The 25387-nt window shown below is 38.3% G+C and overlaps 1 pseudogene; it reads left to right on the top strand.

Annotated features, from left to right (window-relative positions):
* The first annotated feature begins 15834 nt into the window (after nucleotides 1-15834).
* Nucleotides 15835-16421, top strand: LOC118851588 (annotated as a pseudogene).
* Nucleotides 16422-25387: the final 8966 nt, after the last annotated feature.

The raw sequence follows: 25387 nt of genomic DNA, 5'->3' as shown, positions 1-25387 counted from the left end.
TTCTGTTGTGTCTTACTCTTAGAAATATCAATCCTAGTGGGAGGTAAAGAAGATTGAAGCATTGCTTCATGGCAGAAGCTTCCTTCATTCTAATTCTATTCTCTGTGTTTCTTACTATTTTCTTACTCATTTTTCATGAAATCTCCTCTCTAGGCCCATGTCCTCTGTTAATGGCAATTGCCTCTAGAAACTCTGATATACCTTTACTAGAAGCAGGAGATTGTCCATGGAAGTACAACACTCTCTCAGAGGAAGTGATCTGCCCATGAACCAAACTCACATATAAATTAGAACCACTATAATGTCTGGAGGTGGAGGAACAGAAAAGAGACCAGCGTCATTGGATCACAGAGTACGTGGAGGGATATAAGGTTTAAGAAGACTGGAAAGTGTGGAGGAGAGCAAGTTAAGAGGGGAAAGGAAAGGAATAAGCACTTATATAGTGCCTACTATATGCTGGCACTTTTTATAAATACTATCCCATTTAATTCTCACAACAACCCTCCAAGGTAGGTGCTATTAATATCCTCATTTTACAGTAAAGGAAATTTAGTCAAACAGTTTAAGTGACTTGCCCAGGAAAGTGTCTGAGAATAGATTCAAACTCAAGTCTTCTTGATTCCAGGACCACTTCTTTATCCAGTATACCACCACAGGCCTGAACTTTAGCAAGATCATTGTGACAGCTGAATGGAGGATGGACTGGAATGGGAGAGACTGATGGCAGGGAGACCAACCAGTAAATTACTGCAATAGTCCAGGAATAGTAGTGTTGGAGGAGAGAAAGGGGTTTACAAAGGTAAAATCGAGAGATTTTGGCCACAGATTGGATATGGGGGAGAGGGGTGAGACAAAGTAAAGAACTGCAAATGACATCTAGGTTGTGACCCTAGGTGACAGGGAGGATGGTCGTGTCCTTGACAGTAAAGGAAAGTTAAGAAGAGAGTAAAGTTATGGAGGAAAGATAATTTGTTCAGTTTCGAACAGCTTAAATTTAAGATGTCTACAGGATTTCCAGCTTGAAAAGTCCACTAAGCAGCTGAATCCATGACACTAGAGGTCAGCAGAATATGAGTTCGTAGGTAGAGAAGGAGACGAAATGAAAGAACATCAATAAAATATTTAAGCAGTACATGGAAGAAAACAAAAAAGAGTTCAAAAGGAGATATGCAACCCACAGTAATCTGTTTCTATTTAAGTTTGACACCACTGCTGAGAAAATAGAAGGAATATAAAGTGTAGAGATCCAACTTAAAGGGTAATTTGTTAATAACTGCAGTAAAAGTCCCAGGGTCACGATGGAATGGGAGAACAGAGGAACATTTTTGAGGGGTAGGGCTGAAGTGGATATGGATGAGACTATGGGGCTGAGTAGAAGGGGTAGAGGTGTTACCCCAGTGGTATGGTACTCTCCTCATTAGTGGCAATTAATGACCATTCCTGCATGAAGGGCAAGGCAGAGCTGGTGAGAGCAGAAGAGGGCTTTGGTTTCTTCAAGTCCTCTTCAAGCTTTTGGTCACTTTGGGCATTTTGGCTTCCAGCTTTGAGAGACAAGATGGATGAGTCCAACTCCATTTTAGGTTGCTCAAGGAGGAAAAAAAACACATCTGGAAAGAAGATGGAGTGAAAGGAGCTGACAGTCTCCATCATGTCCTTATCCCCGGTTTGCTACAATGGAGACTTCAGAGAACTTCCTCTTGGGTGAGATCTGAGACTCCCATGATAGAGGTGAGAGATCTCACTTCCAGTGGGAGAGCTCCTTCACTCTCTATTGTCTGGTATACATTTTTCTATGTATACTTTCTCTGATTTCTGCTTGCCTGTTGATTGGATAGATGGGTTTCTTTGCTAATCACTACGTGTCTTCATTGTGTATCTGATAGTTGGTGGGAAAGGAGTCAAGCCTTGGTTATAAAGCTTGGGATTTTCTTCCTTACCCCAATAATGAAACAGACAAAATTTAGCTCAAACCTGAAAAACATATCCCCTAACTTAATAATATTTAAGGGAACAAACAGATATAATTATAGCTAAGTTCTGAGGACAGCAGAATGACCAAGCTTTTGGCCCCAACCTTCTGCTTGCCCTTCAGGCAGAAATTAAAGTCTCTCTCAGAAAAGGGTGAGGGGAGAAGAGGCTATAAATGTGAATTCTGTCTCCCTTTGAACCATACAACACATCCATGCTACATACATGGGGACAGCCCCTCACAACACTAGAGAGGATTTTCATATCAGCAGAAATTAACTCTGAATCATAAAGTTAAGGGGAGCAGGAGTTGAGGATTTTCCTACCAACACATGCAAAGAAACCAAATGAAATTGATCAGTGTCCCTGCCATCTAGGGTGCTTTGCTTCCTTTGGTTCCTAGAGACCCACAGCATGTTAGTAGGTTTCACTCAAATCATAAATGCTTTCGAGTGTGAATTGGGCAATAGAATGTCATTTGAAGACAAAACAGTTCAAGTTTTAAGAGAACCAGTAGGCTGGTCCTCCAGTGATGAATTCCTTCAAGCAAAGCAACTCAGAAAATCAGTTGTGAAGGCCTGGAAGGATTTCAATATTTGTTAGTTGGAGGAATGTCCACATTGATGAAATTAAAGCTCTTTGGAAATAAGACCAAGCATTATTATTTGCATTCTGAGAAAGAGGAAATTTAGTCTTAAAGACGTTATATGACTCGTCTGACATCACATAACTAGTTAAGTGCCAAAGTAAGGATTTGAACCCAGGTCGTTTGCTCACAGAACCAGTGTTCTTTCCATTGCTCTTAGCTCACATTGCCTTCCCACTACTGGCCACAACAACACTGGTTCCCCAGTACAGCCCAAGTCCAATTCAGACATCTTGTCCTGATTTTCTATGTCATAATGCTTTCACAGTGTGCCCTGAGCACCTCTATAAACTCTGGCCAACACATCCTCTTTCACATACCCTTTCTTACTCTCTTAGCCCATTTATCTTTCTTTCCTTCTCTTGCTTGTTTACCCAGACTTTTCTAGGAGCCATCAGTGTCTTCCTGCTCAGCTCTTCTCCAAGATGAAGTTAAACATGGTCTTTACACCACAGCTCATTTGAGAACATCTTCCGCTCCTAAGGGTAAGCAGAAAGAACCTCTGTGCAGGTACATGAGTGCATCAAACACCCTTTTAACTAGCAATTTTCTAGCAATATGTTTAGGTCTCTAAGGGTAGGAGGAAGGGGCAGGGGACAATGGAGCCTACCTATAGGCACAATAAGAAGCTCTTACACCCTTTGATTCCAGTGGCATACTCTAAACGATTTCTTCACAAGAGCCATCTTGGATATTCATGTAGTGCCATCTCTGTGTACTGGAAAGGGGGAGAAGGGACTTCGTCATTCCTCAGAAAACTCTAACCATAAAATGTGATAAAGAATCAGTGCTTGAGCCCTCCAACCCCATGCCCTAGTTCCACCTGGCATTAACAATTAGCTGTTCCTCTGACATAGGGTTTAATTATTTTTATTATTATTCCCCTGAAATCAGGCTATAATTAAATCCCAAATTGTACTGGAGACTTTATTGTCATGGCAAAAACAGAACACAATGTCTGGAGACTAAAAAAAACCTATTTCAATAAAAATTAATTATGTGCAGCTCTCGTCCCAGTCTCAGTGGAGGTTTAGGGAATGCATTATGAAGACCTGGGGTGGCACCATGGCTCCTGGTACTAAAAACTCTTTCTCCTGCAGCTCCAGCTCAATGCCTACCATCTCCATTCATGTGGAAATTCCACATGATTCTCTGCTTTTCTCTGGGTTACTGCTTGTTCTTTGCATCCCTGTGGTATTTTGTGTGTGTGTGTGTGTGTGTGTGTGTGTGTGTGTGTTAAAGGGGAAAAAAAAGCTAAACTAAAAACCATGCTAAGAAAAGAAGGGGGAAGGGACAAAACATAAAAGGAAGTACATATGATCTGATATCCAACCTAAATAAATTTTTCCTTCACCTAAAGAGGAATGATTTTTATTGCTTCATGAACATAAGGATTTTGCCAGTAGCACAAATCTGGGTTCCATCTTTTGGCTTGAGTTGCTCAGTGACAAGTCGAAAGAGAAAAGACAGAAATGAAAGGAGGTTCCACCAGAAGTTCCCCTCAGCCACGTACCAGTGTCTATGTTTCTTAGTACTGAAGCCAAGACTTTGGGAGATTCAGCTTTCCTAGGCTTGAGAGCCCTAGTCTACCAGCAAATAAGACCTTGGCTTTATTATGATCCCTGCATCTACCACCATTTTTGAGGCCCTGACCATTATAAGTGCTCAAAAAATAGAGCTCAAAAAGCAGATTTGAGGAAGGAAGGAGGCTCTTGAACAGGAAGTGAAAAGGAGAGTAAGAGAAAGGAAGCTTCGGGGCAGTCACTGGTTCTCAGATAAGCGGTCCAGTTAATCATACAATTTTTGTGCCAAGCCCCCCAAAAAGAAAAGAAAACAAAAAGGTCTGCAATCACCCAGAGGGACATAAGGCACAGTGATGGGTGTCTTCCTTTTATCAAAGGAAGTAGATTGTTATTCTTCCAATGAATCCAACCACTTATTTCCATAGCTTCCAAACAGCCTTTCTGCAGCAGATCATCTAATAGCTATAGCAATGTGCTCTTGTCTGAGGAGATCCCATCAGACCTCATTGAGAAAGAGAATGGAATCCATACTTAATATATCCATAAAAACTATTTGCTTGCAATCAGCTTGGTCATTAAACAATCTGCCTGCAGAAGGGAAGGTGGGTAACTTAACAGGACTGAGCAAATCAGAAGGAAAATTGGGATTAAAGTTCAAAACCTTTGACCTGAGTCTGTGAGCCTTCAATCTATACCTTGAATGTAGTAGGTGTTAAATAAATTGTTGAATGAATGGGTGAATGCTAATCATTATAATGATAACTGTACCTTTGGGATTTTTCCTTTTATCCATGGGACAGGATACACATCCAGATGATGAGAAAGTAAGTTATTCACTTATTGGATGTTCAACACTTATTTCAAGCCTGCTATGCTTCTCTTCCTGAGGATATCCTATCTCTTACATTCTCTATCCAATGGAGGTCACTGCTTTGGCCATTCCCCTCAACTCTCAGAGTCAGAGTAGGCCAGTGTTGAATTGATATGCTTTTTTATTATTTAAAAAAACAACAAAAACAAACTTGAAGGAATCTAAGGGACTACTCCTTCCTAGAGTAATTAATTATCTGGGATATTACTTAGAAGCTTCTAAGACTTGGCAAATTCAAATGGTGATTTACATAGGGGAAAGGATATTTTCGTAATGGAAACTAAAAAAAAAATGCCAAGATTCTGAAGTTCAGGAAGATATTTAAGACTTTGAGGGCTATACGTAGTGTTTTAAAATCACTGCTGCCAAACAAATATAGAGGGTTCAGAAATGAAAGTTATAGCTGGAAAATTAGATTGGTTATGAAGACAATGTCTGAGATTGGGACTTGAATTTCTGGGCTATGGTTTATAGCACATGAGTCACTTCTTTGAATCTTAGGTTTAAGGGATTCTATGAATCCATACCTTTTCAAAACCATAGCTTATGAGTCCCCATGAATACATTTACCTTTTCTCCAGTCAACCATAGGACACAGTTCAATCAAAACTATTCAAAGAAAGCACCAGTAAGAAAATTGACAATAGAATATTCCCTTTATAAACTTAGGGCACACTGTCCCACAAATACACTAATCATCAATGGGGAGAGTGAACATGCATGGAGATCATTAATCAATCAATCAACATTTATTAAACACCTATGTGCCAGATACTGTGCTAAGTGCTGGGGATGCAAAAAGAGGCAAAAGACAGCCCTTTCTCTCAAGGAGCTCATAATCTAAGATTGAATTGTACATGAGGGGCATACATGTGCCACATATGTGGCCAAAGCACATAGATTGTGGAGTAAATCAGTTTTGTTTCATTCTTATTCCAAAAACTTATATCTTTTATTTCATTTTTTAATTTAGTATTTTATTTTCCCCAATTACATGGAAAAACAATTTTCAACCTTTGTTTTTAAAATTGAGTATCAAATTCTCTCCCTCCCTCTTCACCCTGCCCCCCCCCATTGAAAAGGCAAGCAATTTGATACAGGTTATATATTTGTAGTCACGCAAAACATATTTCCATATTAGTCATGTTATAAAAGAAAACATAGACCAAAATTAAAAAAAAACCAAGAAAAATAAAGAAAGTAAAAAAGATGTGCTTTGATCTGTATTCAGATTCCATCAGTTCTTTCTCTGGGGATAGATAGCATTTTTCATCATAAGTCCTTCAGAGTTGTCTTGGATCATTGTATTCTTACAATATTGCTGTTACTGTGTACACTGTTCTCCTGGTTCTACTCATTTCACTTTGTGTCAAGTTCATGTAAGTCTTTCCAAGTTTTTCTGATAACATCTAGCTGGTCATTTCTTTTATCACAATAGTATTCTATCATAATCACATACCACAAATTGTTCGGCCATTCCCCAATTGATTGGCATCCTCTCAATTTGTAATTCTGGAGCTGCTATGAATATTTGGGCATAATTCAAAATTGTTCTACATAATGGTTGAATCAGTTCATAACTCTACCAACAATGCATTAGTGCATCAGTTTTTCCCACATCCCCTCCAACATTTGTCATACTCCTTTTCTATCCTTTTAGGTGAGAGGTAGTACTTCAGAATTGTTTTAATTTGCATTTCTCCAATCAGTAGTGGAAAATCAAAGATCTGATGCTGTAGGATCACTCATATTCTCTAGTGATTTTGTTGTGCTGCTCTTATTGGTCCTATTCCATGTTAAGCATGGTATCTCTTTTGGGTGTATTGTTGCTAGTCTTGTAACTTCAAGACATATAGTGGTCTTCAGATAGTAGGTGACATGGTGGACAGAATGCAGGGTCCAAAGTTAGGAAGATTTTAGTTCAAATCTGGCACTTACTATGTGACCCTGAGCAAATCTTAACAACTGCCAGCCTTGGTTTCTTCATCTATAAAATGGAGATAATAATAGTGCCTGTCTTCAAGGATCTTGTGAAGATTGCATAAGATCATATTTGTAAAGGACTTAGCACAGTGCCTGTCTCAGAGTAGGTGTAGTAGCAATTAGATTTGAAGATCTTTCCCACCCATTAATAGGCCATGTGACCTGCTTGCATCACAGGAAACCTAAGTTACATGGTAGGAGGAGCCTCCTGACAGAAAAAGGAAATTATGTCACAGAAAATGCTGAGAGAGGGAAAGATGTTTTTGCTACTGGTGAGTGCTAATGGCAGCCCTCATGATTGTTAGAACTGAACAGGCTGACTGAGCTGTACCATGAGTTTGTTTTGGGGAGACTCCAGTAGGGGTCAGAGAGGTTTTGGGATGGTGAGTTTCCAGGCTGTGATATGGTGTTTTAAGTTCTTTGCTGTTATGATAAAGTGGGCTGACTGGCTGTGGGAGCTGAACATTTGGTTATGGGATATGATTTTTTGGTATCTGAATAAATGTTATGCTTCTTATACCTTCTTTATGGAGAGTCTCTTATACCTTGCAATACAGAACTACATAGGCATATTCACCATTATCATTGATGTTGTGTTTATTGCCTTGCTGTTTCAGTAGGCAATTAAGAAATGCTTGTTTCCTTCCTTCTCCATTGGCTCATTGTTCTACTGTCTGGAGATGCCTGCTGAGCCCATAGTTTTTGTTCAATATTGCCACTAGATTCTTGACTTTTCTTTTCAGGACACACAAGTCATCTCAATTCCAGTCCACCAGGGTACAGTGACTAGAGCCTTCTTATACTTTACTCTCCATTGTGTACTCTTCAATCCAGTGACTCCATGCTGTTCCAAGAACAATATACTCTATTTCTTTGCTCCAGGCATTTTCTCTGACTGTCTACACACCTGTTTAATTGGCTTCCATAACTTCCTTTAAATCTGAAACAAAATCCCATCCTCTACAGGAATTCTAGTGTCTCACTCTGTTAATTATTTCCTATTTATCCTGTATATAACTTGTACAAATATTAGTTTGTTAGATTGCAAATTCTCAGAAGACAAGGGCTGTCTTTTGCTTCTTTTTGTGTCCTTAGCACAAAGCTAGGCCCAAAGTGGGTGCTTAATAAATGTTTGGCTAAAGTTACTTACTGAGAAGAGACAGTCTGGCTGTTTTCAGGTCATAGTCAGTTAACAAAAAACAGGTGGAGTACCCCCAGGCTGCGATTAAGTTTTTTTTTCTTTTCCTTCTTGGAAATTAAAGTCCTCTAGATAGATATCTACATTTGGGATTCCCCAAACCCTTTCTGGTTTAGCATACAAATAAATTTAAGCCTTAGGAAATAGCATTGTTTGCCCTTTGCCCAATGACATCATAGGTGATGTCTTGACTCCTGTGTGAATTGAATTTAAGTGGCAGAGTTGTACAAAGTCATCAGCCTCACTTTCTCTTCCAGAGTCATCAAAATCCAGCCCCAAGACAAAAGTTAAGACACTGGCTATGGACTGGGATGCAGCAGATGACTGGCATTTTTGATGTCTGACCAAGCTCTAAGTGCTCCATAGCACCTGCTTTAGCCTCCTTCATGGCCATAAGAATAAATTGTTCTCATTCATCCATTCCTCAGGAGGGAAGTCTTCAAATACTTGGAGCAGGCATCCCTCTAACTCACTGACAGGTTTGAGACTTGCTGGTTAACCTCAACCTGCTTCGGCCCATTTGCTGAGGCACTTTACTGTGGTGTAGCTGCTACACAAGCTATAGCTTCTTGGAGTCACAGGTAAGAGTTGAGTGCTAGGTGGACCCCAAAGGTGGATGCTATCCTAGAGTAGGGTTCAGCAAGCCTTCGTAGCAGAGAAGCTAGTCCTCCTGGAAAACCCCTTAGAAAATGGTAAGCTAAGTAGGAAAGGTCATTGTTATTTAGTCATCTACTGTTCCTGCCTTTATTATTCATATCTGTCAGCAGAACCCCAGATTATTTTGATTTTGTATTTTTGGTCAGTAGAAAAACCTGTCTCACTACAATAGGAATATAGGAAATGGACCAGGAATAGACTGTATCTAATAAGAGTTGGTAGAAACAAATTGGCCTGAAGTATGAAAAGTCTTACCAAGGCAGCTTTAACTTCAAAAAATAAACGTCATCCATCAAATTAGAAAACATGGACAGAAATAGGCATTACAACGGTAGAGATCCCCAGAATTCACAGGAGATGAAATCCAAGAACACAGATCACAATGATATCAATAACTCTGAAGGGCTATAAACATATCCACAAAGTACTGCTCACAAGTAAAGTAAATTAGATATTTGAGTTACAAAAGCACATGGAAAGCCACCTTTTTTCCCTCTTTAGGCTACATGTTACAAAATAGTATTAGGACAGTAATTTAGTCTGAAATTCTTGGTCTAATTCAAATAAGAAACTATTATCAATGTCTCTTTAACTCCAGATTTTGAAACAATACTCTGAATTTTTTTGCCGAAGGCCAAATTACTTTGATTAACCTTGCAAAAAGAAATTTGGGGGATTGAGACTATTTTTTCTGATATCAGAATGAAGGCGTTGAGGGGAAAAAGTCAAGGGGCACTTGACTGATTTACTTAAGAACAAATATTCTTCCTTGTCTTGACTGTTAGAATAATGATCCAACTAAGAGAATGAAGAAGTAGCTGATTACTTCTTTAATGGAGTTTCACCTCTGGCCAGTTGAAAAGGAGACTCTTTGGAAGGAATAATTAAAGAATTTAATGGCTTTAGAAAAATGATCCTCTAGGGCAGGTTCTTAAGCTGAGATCCATGGCCTCCCAAGGGATCTAAGGAAAGAGTTCAGGGTTTATGTGAATTATTTTTTTTAAAAAAAGGTCTGATTTTCAAAATAATTGATTTTCTTTGTAATCTTATGCATTTAAAACATGCTGAGAAGGGGTGTCTAGGTTTCATCATTCTGTGAAAGGGGTCTATGATAGGAAAAATAGCCTAGCCCCTCTCTCCCATGCAGGTTCGTCTAATTTTTTGCTTAAAAAGGATTGAGATATTCCTCAGACTCTAGGAACTAAGAGCTCAAATTGTTGACATTATTCCTCATCACTTGTGTACAAAATAGACACTAGGAATGGTGGTTAGTGGAGGTGTTGGACTCTTGGATACTTGGCTAATGAATGCTGCTCACAGCTTTGGTTAGTTGAATCAATTCAGAGTTTTTCAATGCCCATTCTTGAAGAATGACCTACTAGAGCTAAGTATATCTCCTTTAGTTAACTGTTAAATGACCTATGTGTCTCATTTTATTCCCATATTGAAACTAAAATACCATGGGATTCACCTGGGTCAGGATTACTACACAACAGAGTCTATGTCATGGAAAAAGTTAAGTACCTTCACTCTAGGTTATGCTGAAAGTTAAGGAACTATAGATCTGTTTGATGAACCAAATTATTAACTCAACTTTCACCTGATCTCTGTAACCCTGTTCTGTCTTGTAGAATTTTGTCTGAGAACAATAGAGAGATTATCAAAGACATAGGGAAACTCTGCTTTCTCTCTAAGCAGAAATATTTAGGAGTAGTTTAAGCTCAATAATGAAAATTACTTATGACAGGCTTGTAAATATAATGCAGAGTACAGAATTTTCTTCCACATAATGGAAAGAGGCAAACTTTACCTCCTTTAGGTATCAACATGAGACAGTAATAATAACTCTATAGTGCTTTAAGATTTGGAAAATGCTTTATGTATATTATCTTATTTGATCCTTATAACAATCCTTTGAAGTAGGTGCTATTACTATTCCCCATTTTATAGATGAAGAGACTGGTGCTAAGTGACTTGCTCAGTACTACAGAGCTATCTGAGGCAGGATTCAAGCTTAGGTCTTCCTGACCTAAGGGCTTCCTTCTATGTCCAGAACTCTAGCCACTCAATGTTTTTTATATCTCTGACCATTTGACCCTCTAACAACCACTATTAGGCCTAAACACCAAGAAATGATGAAAGGGATGGTTTCAGAGAAATCTGGGAAGACTTATACGAACTGATGCAGAATGAGGGCCAGGAAAACAATTTATATAGCAACAATATTATAAAGAAAAACAACTTTGAGGGATATGAAGATGTGACTTCATAGAGCTGATGAAGAAGAATTCTATCCACCTCCCCAGAGAGGACTAATTGATTCAAGGCATATAATGAAACATACATTGTTTAACTGTGGGGATTTGTTTCACTGACAATGCTTATTTTTTACAAGGATTGAATTTTTTGCTTTGTTTTTCTAGAGGGAAGGTTGCTAACAATTGTTTTGCCAAAAAAGAAAGGTAAAAGGATTATTGAAGCATATTTTTTAATTGCATAGAAAAGAGCAGAAGGAAGTTCTGAAGGAAATCCAGACAAGCAGAACAGCTTTAGAGTAGTATTTGATCTTTGTATCAAAATTCTAAAATGAGCATTTGTTTTCCAAGATGTACTGACAACTGACATAAATACATGCATATTTATATACACATTTAGATGTGTGGGTGGAAGTAACCAAAAGCCATTCTCTATAGATATGTTGTCACAGGATATTAATGAACAGTTCTCAAAAAGAACTTTAAACTCTTAAAACCCAATGATAGATAAACTATTCTAAATCACTAAAAATAAAAGAAATGCAAATCAAAATAATCCTAGATTTCACCTCACACCTAGAAAAATTAGCAAAAATGACAAAAGATAAATAGGCAGTGTTGGAGAATTCTTTGAAATTTTATGAGTTACTTTATTAAAATGTTACCCTTTGCCATTCTACTCCTGGGTATTTACACCAAGGAGGTCACTGACAAAAAGAAAGTCTTTTTATACTTCCAATATTTATGTCACTGCTTTTTGTGGTGGCAAAGAAATAAAAATAAATACATCTCCATTGACTGGTGAATAGTTAAACAAATTATAGCATATGATTGTAATGGAATATTACTGTGCTGTAAGAAATGACAAATATGATGAATACAGAGATGCATGGAAGGACTTTTAAGAACTAATACAGAGGAAAGTAAGTAGTACAAAGAAAACTCTAACAGTGACTACAACAATATATACCATGACTACAACCATCACAAAACAATAAAAATTAGATGGTGCACAATTACATAAAATGAAAACAGTCCCCAGAGAAGATGTATGATAAGGCAACTTTTCCCACTCCTTTGCTGAGGAAGGGAGTGCAGTTGTGGAGTATTGCATATATTATCAGACTTTTTCAGTGTTTTGATTACTTTTGCAGATTTTTGTCTCCTTTTTCCTTTTGTTCTCTCTTTAAAACTTATTCTTTGTAGCTAATGACTTCTTGCTTTGTCTTGCCAATGATTATGTTCTTTAAAAAACAGAAAAATAAGTGTTTCCAGGCAAGAAGGCTGCCTAAATAGAGGAAGACTGTCCAGTTCCCACGTTGCAACTTCATAAAAAATCTGAAATTTGCACCAGACCAAAGGACAATCAAGAAATTCAAGAAAGGAAACTGTAATGACTTCTTTCATACCAAAATATCATTATAAATCAACTAGAAGCCTAGAAATAATAGAAAAGGGGGTAGCCAGCAAAGCAAATCCCAGCACAGGCAAACAAGTATGTAGCCTTGTAATGTGACCAGAGATGGGCCAAATACATGTATTACCTACAAGGCTATGTGTCTAGAGTCAGGAAGAGAGAAGAATGTTCCCCTCCTCCCCTTAAAAAATACCCAGGAAAATTAGATAGCACCAGGATCGAGGCTACAGGTCAAAAAACCCCCAGATGGGGTCGATTGGAGTCTCAGGTAGCAACAGTGAATAGTGTCACAATAGCTCTTGTGCAGGGCCACCTTAAGCCTAGAAATCCTGAAGTCCCTAGTTCTCTGTCCTCAAAGGCTTTAGAGGGTCCTAAAGATCTTCTCTGAAACTCAAAGAAGCCGGAGTGTTTAGCACAGTGCCTGGCACATAGTAAGCACTTAATAAACACTCACTGATTAACTGCTTAACTCCAGGAAGTGAAGGTCAGCTGAGAAATCCAGAGGACCAAGGTCAAGACTAAGTGGGGCTAACCACCCCCACCCAAAAGTGAAGCAGTGGGCAGAGCCCAGCCCTAACACAAAGCCCCAATTTAGAAACTAAAGCTAGGGAGATGAGTAAATTCATAAAAATCCTCATCAAAAATTATTAGCGATCCACCTCCCCCCCTAAAAAAATGGGATAAGTAGCTCAAAATCCTGTAAGGTGAATATCAAAGGGGAAAAAATGTATTTTCCACATGGCTTATATTAATGAATAGATAAAGCAAGAGATAAAGACATAAAATTTCTGGATAAAAGAATTAGGAGAGGGTCAGCTAGGTGGCACAGTGAGTAGAGCACTGGCCCTGGAGTCAGGAGGACCTGAGTTTAAATCCAGCCTCAGACACTTGATGCATGTACTAGCTGTGTGACCTTGGGCAAGTCACTTAACCCCAATTGCCCTGCCAAAAAAACAAAACAAAACAAAAAAAAAAGAATTAGGAGAATAAGGAACTTAGATATGAAAGTTGTAAACTTTACCCAAAGGCAGACTCTCTGAAAACTAGAATAGAACAAAGAGAAATCAATAACTTTAGGAGATAGCAAGAAATATCAGAACAAAACTGACTGAAAAAAATAGTGAAAAAAGTAAGATACCTTTTATCATAACAATAACGTTGCTAGCAGCTGCTGCAGGCATGAAAGACCAACAACAGCAGCACACAGAAGAGCTGCTGGCCTAGGTTCCTTGATCTGCTTTTCTAAGGAAAGCAACCTTAAAGAGTTAACAATCTTACTTTAATCAAACATACATATATCATTCACTTAGGTCAGGGGGAAAAGCCAGCACCCTGAACTTCAGAGCAAATACGAACAGAAATTACAAACAGAGACAATAGAACAGCACAAACAACACAAACCAGTCTATCCATAGAAATACATAGTTACCAGAGAAGCACCAACATCTGGGTTTCTTCAAAGCTTGGGGGGCTCCTTAACAACGGCTACCCACCCAGAGTCTCATCTGGTCAAATCACACAACACTCTTCCAGTGAGTGAGAGCCCCAAACAAAATGCTAACCTCTGAGTTTATATACCCCTCTTAGGGCCCACAGACTTCACACCTAATCAGCAAAAGGGTGTGGACCTGGGGCTTTGTACCTAGTAAGACTTAATCAAAGGCACTTCATTACCTCAGCATTCTAAAAGAGAAAACAGTTTAATAAAAGTTCCACCCCTAATCACCAATACAGTTATCAAAACCAACTGACCTAGAAAGCAGGTCAGTTAGATCTCATTTAAGAATCACTGGAGATAATTTCAGTTTCTAAGATGGCACAGTGAGAAAGGAACTCTCTGAAGCCCTACCAAATTCCCCTCCAAACAACTAGAAAACTGCCTCAGAATTGACCTAGGAGCAAGGAAAGCAGCCTACAGCATAGCAGAAAAGGTCTGTCTCACTGGGGTGGGAGGAGAGTGAGGGCCCAGAGCAGCATCAGCTGGCCTCACAGCAGGACCTGCATCAAGGCTCCAAGCTTGCAGCAATCCATAAGGGAGGTCCCACCCTCCTGCAACCCAGCAGCTCCCCTTCCCCCAGGCAAATGAGCAGTCTATGCAGCACAGCAAGGCTCTATCACAGTGATCCCACTGCCAGCACAAGCCACCAGCAAGGCCTTGACCCCATTGCTGACTGGTAGAGAAGCTGATCCACTGGGGCTGGCCAACAATGAGACCCTGCCCCTGGGGCCTGCCAGCAGAGAGACTGTCTCTATACAGTCCAGCAGGAGGACCCCACCCCTGGAGCAGGACAGCAGCTAAACCCCATGTCCAGGGGAGGCCAACAAGGAGGCCTCACACCACGCCTGCCCACGCCCCAATATAAGCCAGAAGAGAAGCTTACTCTTTAGTGAAGGCAAGCAACTATGCCTTGAAGCCCAGTGAAAGCTGTCAGTAAGACCCTGAGCCCCAGCACAAAAATCCTGGGACAGTGTGGGAACAGAGGCCGATTTTCACATAAAAGCACCAAGTCATCACAAAAGGCAGAAAAATGGGCAAAACAAGAAAGATATTATGGTGAGAGGGAGGGTCAAAGCATAAACATAGAAGAGGACAATAGTGTCAAAATGGCTACATGTGAAGTCTCAAAGAAAAATGTAATTTTATGTCTGAGGACATAAAAACCTTGCAAACAAATGCAGAAAGGCAGAAATAGTAAATGCATCTTTTTCAGATCATAATGCAATAGGAATTACATTCAATAATGAGCAATAGAAAAATCAATTAAAATTAATTGGAAACTAAATAATCCAATCCTAAACAGTAAACGGGTCAAAATACAAATCATAGACACGACTGATAATTTCATTAAAGAAAATCACAAAAATGAGACAACATACTAAAATTTATGTGATGCTGCCAAAGAGGTACTTGGGGGGAAATTACATTGCTAATTGCTTACACCAATAAACTAGAGGAAAAGCAGATAAATGAATTGGGCATGCAACTAAAGAAAAGTAATAAAAGAACAAATTCAAAATCCCAATTAAATACCAAATTGGAAATCCTGAAAATCAAAGGAGAGATTAGTAAAATTGAAAGTAAGAAAACCATTTAACTAATAAATAAAACTAGAAGTTGGTTTTGCGAAAACAACAACAACAACAACAACATAGATGAAACATTGGTTAATTTGATTAAAAAAGGAAAGAAGAAAACCAAATTACTAGAATCAAAAATGAAAGGGGTAGATAGTACCTCCACCGCTGCCTCCTCCTCCTCCTCCTCTTCCTCCTCCTCCTCCTCCTTCTCCTCCTCCTCCTCCTCCTCCACCTCCTCCTCCTCCTTTTTCTTCTCCTCCTCTTCCTTACCATCATCACCATCATCTTCCTCCTCCTCCTGCTCCTGCTCCTGCCGCTGCTGCTTCCCCCCCCCCCCCCGTTTCCTTGGAGCGGACCATCCCGGTGAATCTTTTGTGAAGAGGAGGCTGAGGAGATCGCGGGACTCGCCATGGCCGAGGAAAAGCCGAAGGAAGGAGTCAAGACTGAAAACAATGACCACATTAATTTGAAGGTGGCAGGGCAAGATGGTTCAGTGGTGCAATTTAAGATTAAGAGGAACACACCACTTAGTAAACTAATGAAAGCCTATTGTGAACGACAGGGTTTGTCAATGAGGCAGATCAGATTCCGATTTGATGGTCAACCAATCAATGAAACAGACACACCTGCACAGTTGGAAATGGAGGATGAAGGTACAATTGATGTATTCCAGCAGCAGACAGGAGGCGCTTACTAAAAAGAATCTACAACTCTTCTCCAGAACTGTGCTCCCAAGAAAAACAATACATTCACAATTAGAAACCAAGATTTGGTTCATCTGCATCCTGACTACTGCAGTATAGTTTTCTCTCTTCTTTGATTCCCTTCCCCCATTCCTTTATTGTACATAAAGTAACTGGTGTATGTGCACAGGCATAATGCGTATTTTTTTTAACTAAATGGCCGATGGTATGTTTTGATCAACATCAAATGGAGATGGGGAGGGGAAAAAACAAACTGGTTCTGTGAAAATACCCCTTTTCTCCATTAGTGGCATGCTCATTCAACTTTTATCTTTATATTCCAGTAAGTTATTTTGCTCTCACTGTTTAACCACAAAAACAAACCCCACAAAAAAATCCTTGCATACCTTGTTTGATTGGATAATTTCAATGTTTTTCTTTTATCATTGTAAAACCAAGGACGATTTTATAACTTTTTTGTAGGTAGCTGTTACATGTAGGGCAATCTCTGTCTCTCAGTAGGGATAAATTACTATAAAGAAATTGATCCTAGATAGTTTTCCCTTCAAGTCAAACATCTTGTTGTTTAAATAAATTTCTTGTTTAAAACAAAAAAAAAATGAAAGTGGTAAATTCACCACCATTGAAGAGGAAATTAAGATAATTTTTAGGAGCAATTTTGTCTGATTATATGCCAATAAATTTGACAATCTAAATGAAATGTATGAATACCTACAAAAATATAAATTACCTGGATTAACAGAAGAAATAAAATACTTAATCCTGCCTTAGAAAAAAAAGAAATTGAACAAACCACCAATGAATTTCCTAAGAAAAAATCTCCAGAACCAGATGGATTCACAAGCCAATTCTACCAAACACTTAATGAACAATTAATCTCAATACTATATAAACTATTTCAAAAAATAGACAAAGAAGGAGTCCTATCAAATTCCTTTTATGGCACAAATATGGTGCTGATACCGAAACCAGGAAAAGTCAAAACAGAGAAAGAAAATTGTAGAACAATTTTCCTAATGAATATAGATGCAAAAAAAATTAAATAAAATACTAGCAAAGGGATTATAGCAATTTATCACAAGGATCACACACTATGACCAGGTGGGATTTACATGGAATGCAGGGCTGGTTCAGTTTTAGGGAAAGTGTCAGTGTAGTTGACCATATCAGTAACAAAACTAACAGAAATAATAAGATTTTCTCAATAGATACAGAAAGAACCTTTGACAAAATACAGAACCTATTCCTATTAAAAACCCTAGAGAGCATAGGAATAAATGGAGCTTTCCTTAACATGAAAAGTAATAGTTTTTTAAAGTCATCAGCAAGCATTATCTGTAGTGGGGAGAAGCTACAAGCCTTTCCAGTACAATCAGGGGTGAAGCAAGGATGCCCATTATCACCTCTATTATTTAATATTGTACTAGAAATGTTAGCTATAGCAATAAACAAAAGAAATAAAGGGGATTAGAATATGCAAGGAGGAAACAAAATTTTCACTCTTAGCAGATGATATGAAGTTATACTTAGAAAATCCTAGAGAATCAACTAAAAATGACTTGAAATTATTAACAACTTTAGCAGTTACAGGATGTAAAATAAATGCACATAAATCATCAGCATTTCTATGTATTGCCAACAAAGCAAGAGCTAGAAAGAGAAATTCTATTTAAAATAACTGTAGACAATATAAAATACTTGAGAATCTACCTGTGAAAACAAACCCAGGAACTATATGAACACAACTATAAAACACTTTTCACACAAATAAAGTCAGATCTAAACAGCTGGAAAAATATTAACTGTTCATAAGCAAGCTGAACCAATGTAATAAAAATGATGATTCTACCTAAATCTATTTATTCAGTGCCATACCAATCAAACTATCAAAAAACTATTTTATAGAGCTAGGAAAAATAATAACAAAATTCATCTGGAAGAACAAAAGTTCAAGGATATCAAGGGAGTCAATGGGGGAAAATTAGAAAGAAGGTGGTGTAGCCTTACAAAATCTCAAGCTATATTATAAAGAGGTAATTAGCAAAACAATCTGATACTGGCTAAGAAACAGAGTGGTGGATTAGTGGAATAGATTAGATATAAATTATATTGTAGTAATTGACCACAGTAATCTAGTATATGATAAACCCAAAGATCTGAGCTTTTGGAACAAAAATTCATTATTTGACAAAAACTCCTTGGAAAACTGGAAAACAGTATTGCAGAAATTACAGACCAACATCTCACACCACATACCAAGATAAGGTCAAAATGGGTACATGATTTGAACATAAAGGTGATACCATCAGCAAATTAAGAGAGCATGGAACATTTCTGTCAGATTTATGGGTAAAGGAAGAATTTAGGACTAAAGAAGACACAGAGAGCATTACAATATGTAAAACTGATAATTTTTATTATATAAAATTTAAAAATTTTTACACAAACAAAACCAATGCAACAAAAATTATAAGGAAAGCATAAAACAAGGAGGGAGGGGGAGATTTTGCAATAAGTATCTCTGATAAAGGCATTTCTCAAATATATAGAGAACTGAGTCAAATTCCCCAATTGATAAATGGTGAAAGGATATGAATGGGCAGTTTTCAGACAAAGAAATCAAAGCTATCTATAGTCATATGAAAAAATGCTTTAAATCATTATTGTTTAGAGAAATGCAAATTAAAACAACTCTGAGGTACTACCTCACACCTATCAGATTGGTTAATATGACAAGAATGGAAAATGTTGGATGTTGGAGGGGATGTAGGAAAACTAGGACACTAATGCATTGTTGGCAGAGTTGTGAACTGATCCAATCATCTTGGAAAGCAATCTAATGGTCAGCATCATATAAGATCTGGCAGTTTCTGCTTTTAGTAGAAATATTTTATGAGATCTTTTTTTAAAAAAAATTTCCCAATTACATGTAAAGACAATTTTTACCATTCATTTTGAAGAAAGATCTTGAAAAACAGTGCTCCAAAAGGAAAAAAAAGATATGGTAGTATAACCAAGAGTAATTTACCCTGAAAAACTAATCCTATAAGGAAAAAATGACTAATAGAACAGAAGATATTCCAACATTTCTGATTTAAAAAAAAGACCATAGCTAAGTAGCAACTTTATAATACAAACACAAATCTTTAGAGAAACTTAGAAAAGAAAATTTATTTGAACAATTGGTAGAAGATGTGTAATGATGCAAGGCTGACATTCCAATAGAGGGAGAAGAAAGAAGTGTACTTTTAGAACTTTAATTTCTTCAAAGTATATTGAAGGAGGTAAATAACAAAGCAGAAGAATTAGGGGTAGAACGGTAATGTTCTGAGGGTTTGAAGAGGGGAAAGAGAAGGGGAGGCAAAATAATACATTAATGTAGAAATGAAAAAGAAGGCAATGGAACTTGTTACTTTTCAGAATTTGGATGTGTATGAAGAGTTTACAGATATGGAGGAAGAATGGGGGAGAGTGACTATCAGATGAACCGCACTCTTATCTGAACTAGACAAAAGTGATTTGAACAAATACACAGAGAGAGACAGAGACAGAGACAGAGAGACAGTTGGAGAGAGACGGAGATGCAGAGAGGGACAGACAGACAGTGACGGAGACAGAGAGAGACAGAGAGATTGACATGGAAATATATCAATATATCAAACACAACAAAGAAAGAAGCAAGATTAGTTAAAATGGAGGATTAACCAAGGATGGAATAACTGAGAGTAAAACAAACTCCCTGTTATGTTCTAAGGATTAAAAACAAAATAAGAAAACCATAGAAATTAAAGGGAGCATCCATCTAATAGGGAATAATTGAACAAACTGTGGTATAGAAATTTACTGGAATATTATTGCACAGAAATAAATAATGAAAGAGGTGATTTAAGAGACTCCTGTGAGAGTATGAACTAATTCAGAGAGAAGCGAGTAAAATTAGGAGAACAGATAATACAAGGACAGCAATGTTATAAAGAAAATTTTCAATAGCAATACTTTTCCTCCTCACCCCCACCCCCACCCCCCCACAATAGGGCCTGTGAACCTTTATTATTTTAATTTTAATTTTATAATGCATAGAAGAACATAAAAGAAAGTTTGGGAGGAAGCATAAACAAGCAAGACAGTTTTGAAAGTAATCTCTCAAATTATATGTTCTTTTTGAAAGGGAAGGAAATATGAAATGAAGATTCATAGTTTCCTATATAGCACTTTTTTTGTGTTGTGCTGTATATTTGGAAATAGTCTTTTTTGTAGCTGTTTATGTGCAGAATAAAAATACAATGAAACAACAAGAAAAGGTATGAGTGCTATGTTCCTCAAGGGTCTCAGGTTAAAGACCTGAAAAATTGACCCATAGCAGTCTGATTACAGCTCCACAGGTTTTAAGCTTTACAAATTCCTGACCTTGGTTTGGGTCTATGTGGCACCACTGTATGATTGCTGGTGGTTGGAGCTCAAGAAGACAATTACTGGCCTCAGCACCTGTAAACTCTCTGGAAGGTTCAGAGTGACACTATTGTAGATTTTCCTTGGTCTGAACTCCCTGCCCTGGTCATTCAGTTGCAGGCTTCAAATCAAGCTGGGGGTTGAATCAGCACTGTCCATGCCAGACAGCTGCTGGCTGGCTGGCTCCTGCTCCTATTTCCTGTAAATCACACAGGGTCAGGTCCAGTCCCTGCTGGATACAGGACAACTCCTTGCTCAGGAACACCACCTCAGGTCTGCCCCACATTTCGCCACAGGTCCCCTCCTCAATCCGTGCTAGATCTGCAACCAAACTCTAGGCTCAGAGTGACCCACCTGCTTCCTGAATCCTATTCCTGCTCCTTAGGCTGGGGAAAAAAATGGCTTGTGTTTTCTCTTTTGATTTTCCAATCACTACTTAGTCCAGTGCTCTTCCTAGATGTTTTCGAGAGTAGCTGTTGGGGAGAGCTGGGCTCTACTCCTTTATCTAACTGTGCCATCTAGGTTGGTCTCTTCCTTCCTTTGGTCTTTGCTCTCTCCAATCCATCACCTACATCAGAGGTACCAAACATGAACCAGCAGACTTCCATTCCTGAGGGTGGCCAAACCAGGTTAAAATGTAGTTCTAACCTCATTTTAATATGTTGATATATACACACATACCTATATGTAGATATAATATATACATACCTATAAATGTATATGTAATATGTACATATATAGCAGCTGTGTAGTGTGGTGGTGTCAAACATAAGTAGAAATAGGGACCACTCAATGATGTATAAAGATCTCTGCAGGCCACATATTGACTTATAAAGCCACACATGCCAACTAGAGAGCCTCAAAGGATCCTTCCAAGTCTCGATTTATTATCCTATGATTCCACTTTGTATATATTTTGTACTAATCAGTGTAAATGTTGTGGCCCCCCTCCCACAATAAAATGTAAGCTTCTTGAAGGCAATGATCCATTTTATCTTTATCTTTGTCCCTTTACAGTAGAGGGATGGAGAAAGCTGGCATATAATAGGTGCTTAATAAATGTTTATTCAATCAGTCAATAATCATTTCTCAATTAAATAAAATTGAACCGAAATGAATAAATGTTCTTATAATTCCTAAAGCAAGAGGCAAATAGAGCTCAGTATCTGCCACACTGACTGATTTTTTTAGCAAGTTAGTAACAAATCTGGGTTCAGGGCTCCCAGCCAGGAGCACCAGTACAAGAATCGTCAGATGACTTTCCCAAGGTAAGCATTGGAAAAGCACTGTTGGAAAGGCACTCACAATCCAGCTTGTCTCTTCACAGGCATAAGCCTTTCAATTACTGGTCAATCTGAAGTGATTAAGAATACGAGCACATTCTTGAGCTGGAGATGCTTTTAAAAGCCAATATTATGAAATTTCCATAAATTCACATCATGTAATAATTAGAGTGTTCTTGTTCTTTCCTGTCATCAGTTGAAAAGGGTTCTCATCAATGTATTTGTGGTTATAAATGTTATGTGTATAATCCCTTCGAAATGTCACTTAAAGCAACAGAAGGAACAATAATCGTATTCATAGGGGACATATTCCCCATTTTGAAAAAAAAATGAACTACTAGTAAAAGAATTTGTAACAGATCCAGGGCCCCAGCTCCCATCCCCTGCTGCATTTAAACCCAGCAGAAGATGACATCATCTTAGGGCTGGACCTTCCCACAAAAGATTCTCCCACCTCAATGCCCCCCTCCAGTTGACTAGAAAGAAGGAAAATGAAGCTTTTAATAAAGTGTTGAGACACCACTGAATTGTTCATCTTACCCACGTTGTTTCCAAGGAGGCAGCTTATGAAGAGACTCCCAGTGACTGCCTCACCATCTAATGTGAAGGCCACCATGTCATCCTTGACCTCCCTCAGCAGAGGTAATCACTCTCTGGTCTTTTCTTTCCTTGACTTCTGAGGGACTCTTCTACCTTCAATCTTCAATTATTTCTTAGCATTTTCTTTAAAGGCATTACCCACTTGTGGTATCCTCCGTGGATCATGGGAATGTATTCCCGGTCTTATACTCTTTGTCTACTTATAGTCCCTAAGCCTGCCATCTGCTCTCTTGACCTTCCCTGAGGGATAGCTTCCCTCCAGCCCAATCCAGAGCTATAGGAGAAGTAGACTGTGATAGTGCTGAAGAGAAACCCTCTATGCTACAATAATAACAATAATAATAGTTAATAACACTGCTTACTATGTGTGGCACTATAAGTGCTTTATAATCATTATCTCATTTGATCCTCACAACGGCCCTGGGAGGTAGGTAGGTTATTATTATCTCCCTGTTACAGATGAGAAAACTGACACAAACAGAGGTTAAGTGACTTGCCCAGGGTCACAAAGCTTAACTCTTGTCTTCCTGACTCTGGGCCCAGTTCTCTATCCACTGTGCCATCTAGCTGCCCACTCTGACCTCCACAGCAAGGTTCCTGATCAAGGGTTCTGGCTGAACTTCAATTCTTCAAGAATAGCAATTTCTGGGTTCTAGCACAAACAGGAGAAAGAAGCTAAGAATAGCATGCAATGTTAGGAATTAGATGTGTTTCGTGGGCAAGCTAGCAGGATCCTTCGATCCCTCTCTACCACAATCCCAACGAGAATCCAAAACTATGACAGAAACAAGAGCAGTGTTGAAGTGAAAAGAAGACTAGATTTGAAGTCACAGGACTTAGTTTAGCTCTTTCTTCTGATATTTGCTACCTGGGTGACCCTGGGCAAGCCACTGAGATTGTGCTCTTGCAAAAATTGTGTGTGGTTAGTTTGTAAATTCATATACACACATGTGCATGCATGTACTCACAAATGTATGTGCTTATTTGGAGGTCATTCGTAGGTACATATAATATGTATAATCTACATACATATAGCTAACATATAGGACAAGCATGTATATGCATTCCTCTACTCTATATAGAGATTATATATGGGGTAGCTAGGTGGTGCAGTGAGTACAGCACCGGCCCTGTAGTCAGGAGTACCTGAGTTCAACTCTGGCCTCAGACGCTTGACACACTTACTAGCTGTGTGACCCTGGGCAAGTCACTTAACCCCAATTGCCCTGCCTATCCCCCTCTCCCCCACAAAAAGGAGAATATATATGAGCATGTCATATAGATAATCCAATCTATCAAAATAATCTTTTATAGATGTCTATATCCTATATACAATCTCATATATATAATGCAATCCATATATAATTTTCTATATATAATATATTCCATGTATATCTGCACATATATTGTTGTTCAGTCATTTCAGTTGTGTCCAACTCTGTGTGACCCTATTTGAGGTTTTCTTGGCAAAGATACTGGAGTGGTTTGTCATTTCCTTCTCCAGTATGTACATATATGTATTTATAAATAAGGGGAGAGGAACATATTTGAAATAGCAACTGTGGAATGTATAATAAATTAATCAGAGAAGTCTAAAAGGATTGTCATGTTACAATGAGGGCCCATTTGAGATTAAATACATGACTTTTAAAATTTTTATATTTTATTTTTTCCAATTACATGTAAAAACAATTTTTAACATTCATTTTTTAAAATTTTGAGATCCAAATCCTCTCTCCCTTCCTCCCTCCCTTCTCTCCTCTCTCCTTGAGAAGGCAAGCAATTTGATATAAATTATACATTGCAGAAGGTACATGAATTTTCTGGGAACAGTTGCATTATTTCTCCCAACGGTGTTCATCAGCTCAGGCATAGGAATAAAGATGTTGGATGGAGGGGGACCTAAGGTTGAAGATTGGCACCATGTAAAATGTGGAAGAACAATGGACCAAGATGAGATTAAATATGAAATCTCATTTGATCCTTATAACAACCTTATAAGAAGAGTTTATGTATACAGACACACATATATGTATATTGCAGATACGAAATCTCATTTGAGACTTCCAACAATCATGTGTGGTTTATACATAGAGGCTTATAGACATAAATGTAAACCATTATTGCTATTATATTTCACATCGGCTGACCTATTGCAGTTCATGTGTGGCAGCACATGGTTTAAGCACAAGGTTTAAGCAGAAAGTCCAGGAGTTCGAGAAGACTGTGGTGATCTGGCTGAGAGTTGTACGGAGCCCTGTGGAATCCTACACTTCTACTCGGTGAAACCCTGAGAACCAAAAAGTGGCATCAGCTCACCAGCTGAGAAGCTATTGGCAATGCCTATTTTCACTCCAGCCTGGCAGCAGCAAAAGAAAAAAGACAAACAAAGCTCGAGTACCGGATGTGATGATAAAACCTTAGATTTAGATTTAAATGACCACCTGCATAGGCCTCGGCCAGTCACGTCCATTGTTGTGGCCTTCATTGCCTCATCTGCAAAAAGAAATGGCAGTTCCACATTATTCCTACATTCCCTTAAAGTTGCAAATTCTTTGATACTAAAGTTAAGAGGGTAATGGGTAGAATCAAACATTAAAATGCCTATGCAGCTAAAAGTCAGTCTGAAAGCTCAAAGAATATAGGACCATAGATTTAGAGCTTTTGAGGTCCTTTGGTCCAACTCACTCAACGTAAAGATTAGAAACTGAGACTCAGAGAAATTAGGTGATCTATCCAAGGCCAAAGATAGTAA

This window comes from Trichosurus vulpecula, chromosome 5 (assembly GCF_011100635.1).
Source record: "Trichosurus vulpecula isolate mTriVul1 chromosome 5, mTriVul1.pri, whole genome shotgun sequence".
NCBI lineage: Eukaryota > Metazoa > Chordata > Mammalia > Diprotodontia > Phalangeridae > Trichosurus > Trichosurus vulpecula.
Note: the sequence above shows the minus strand (reverse complement) of the source record. Positions and strands in the feature narration are given on the sequence as shown.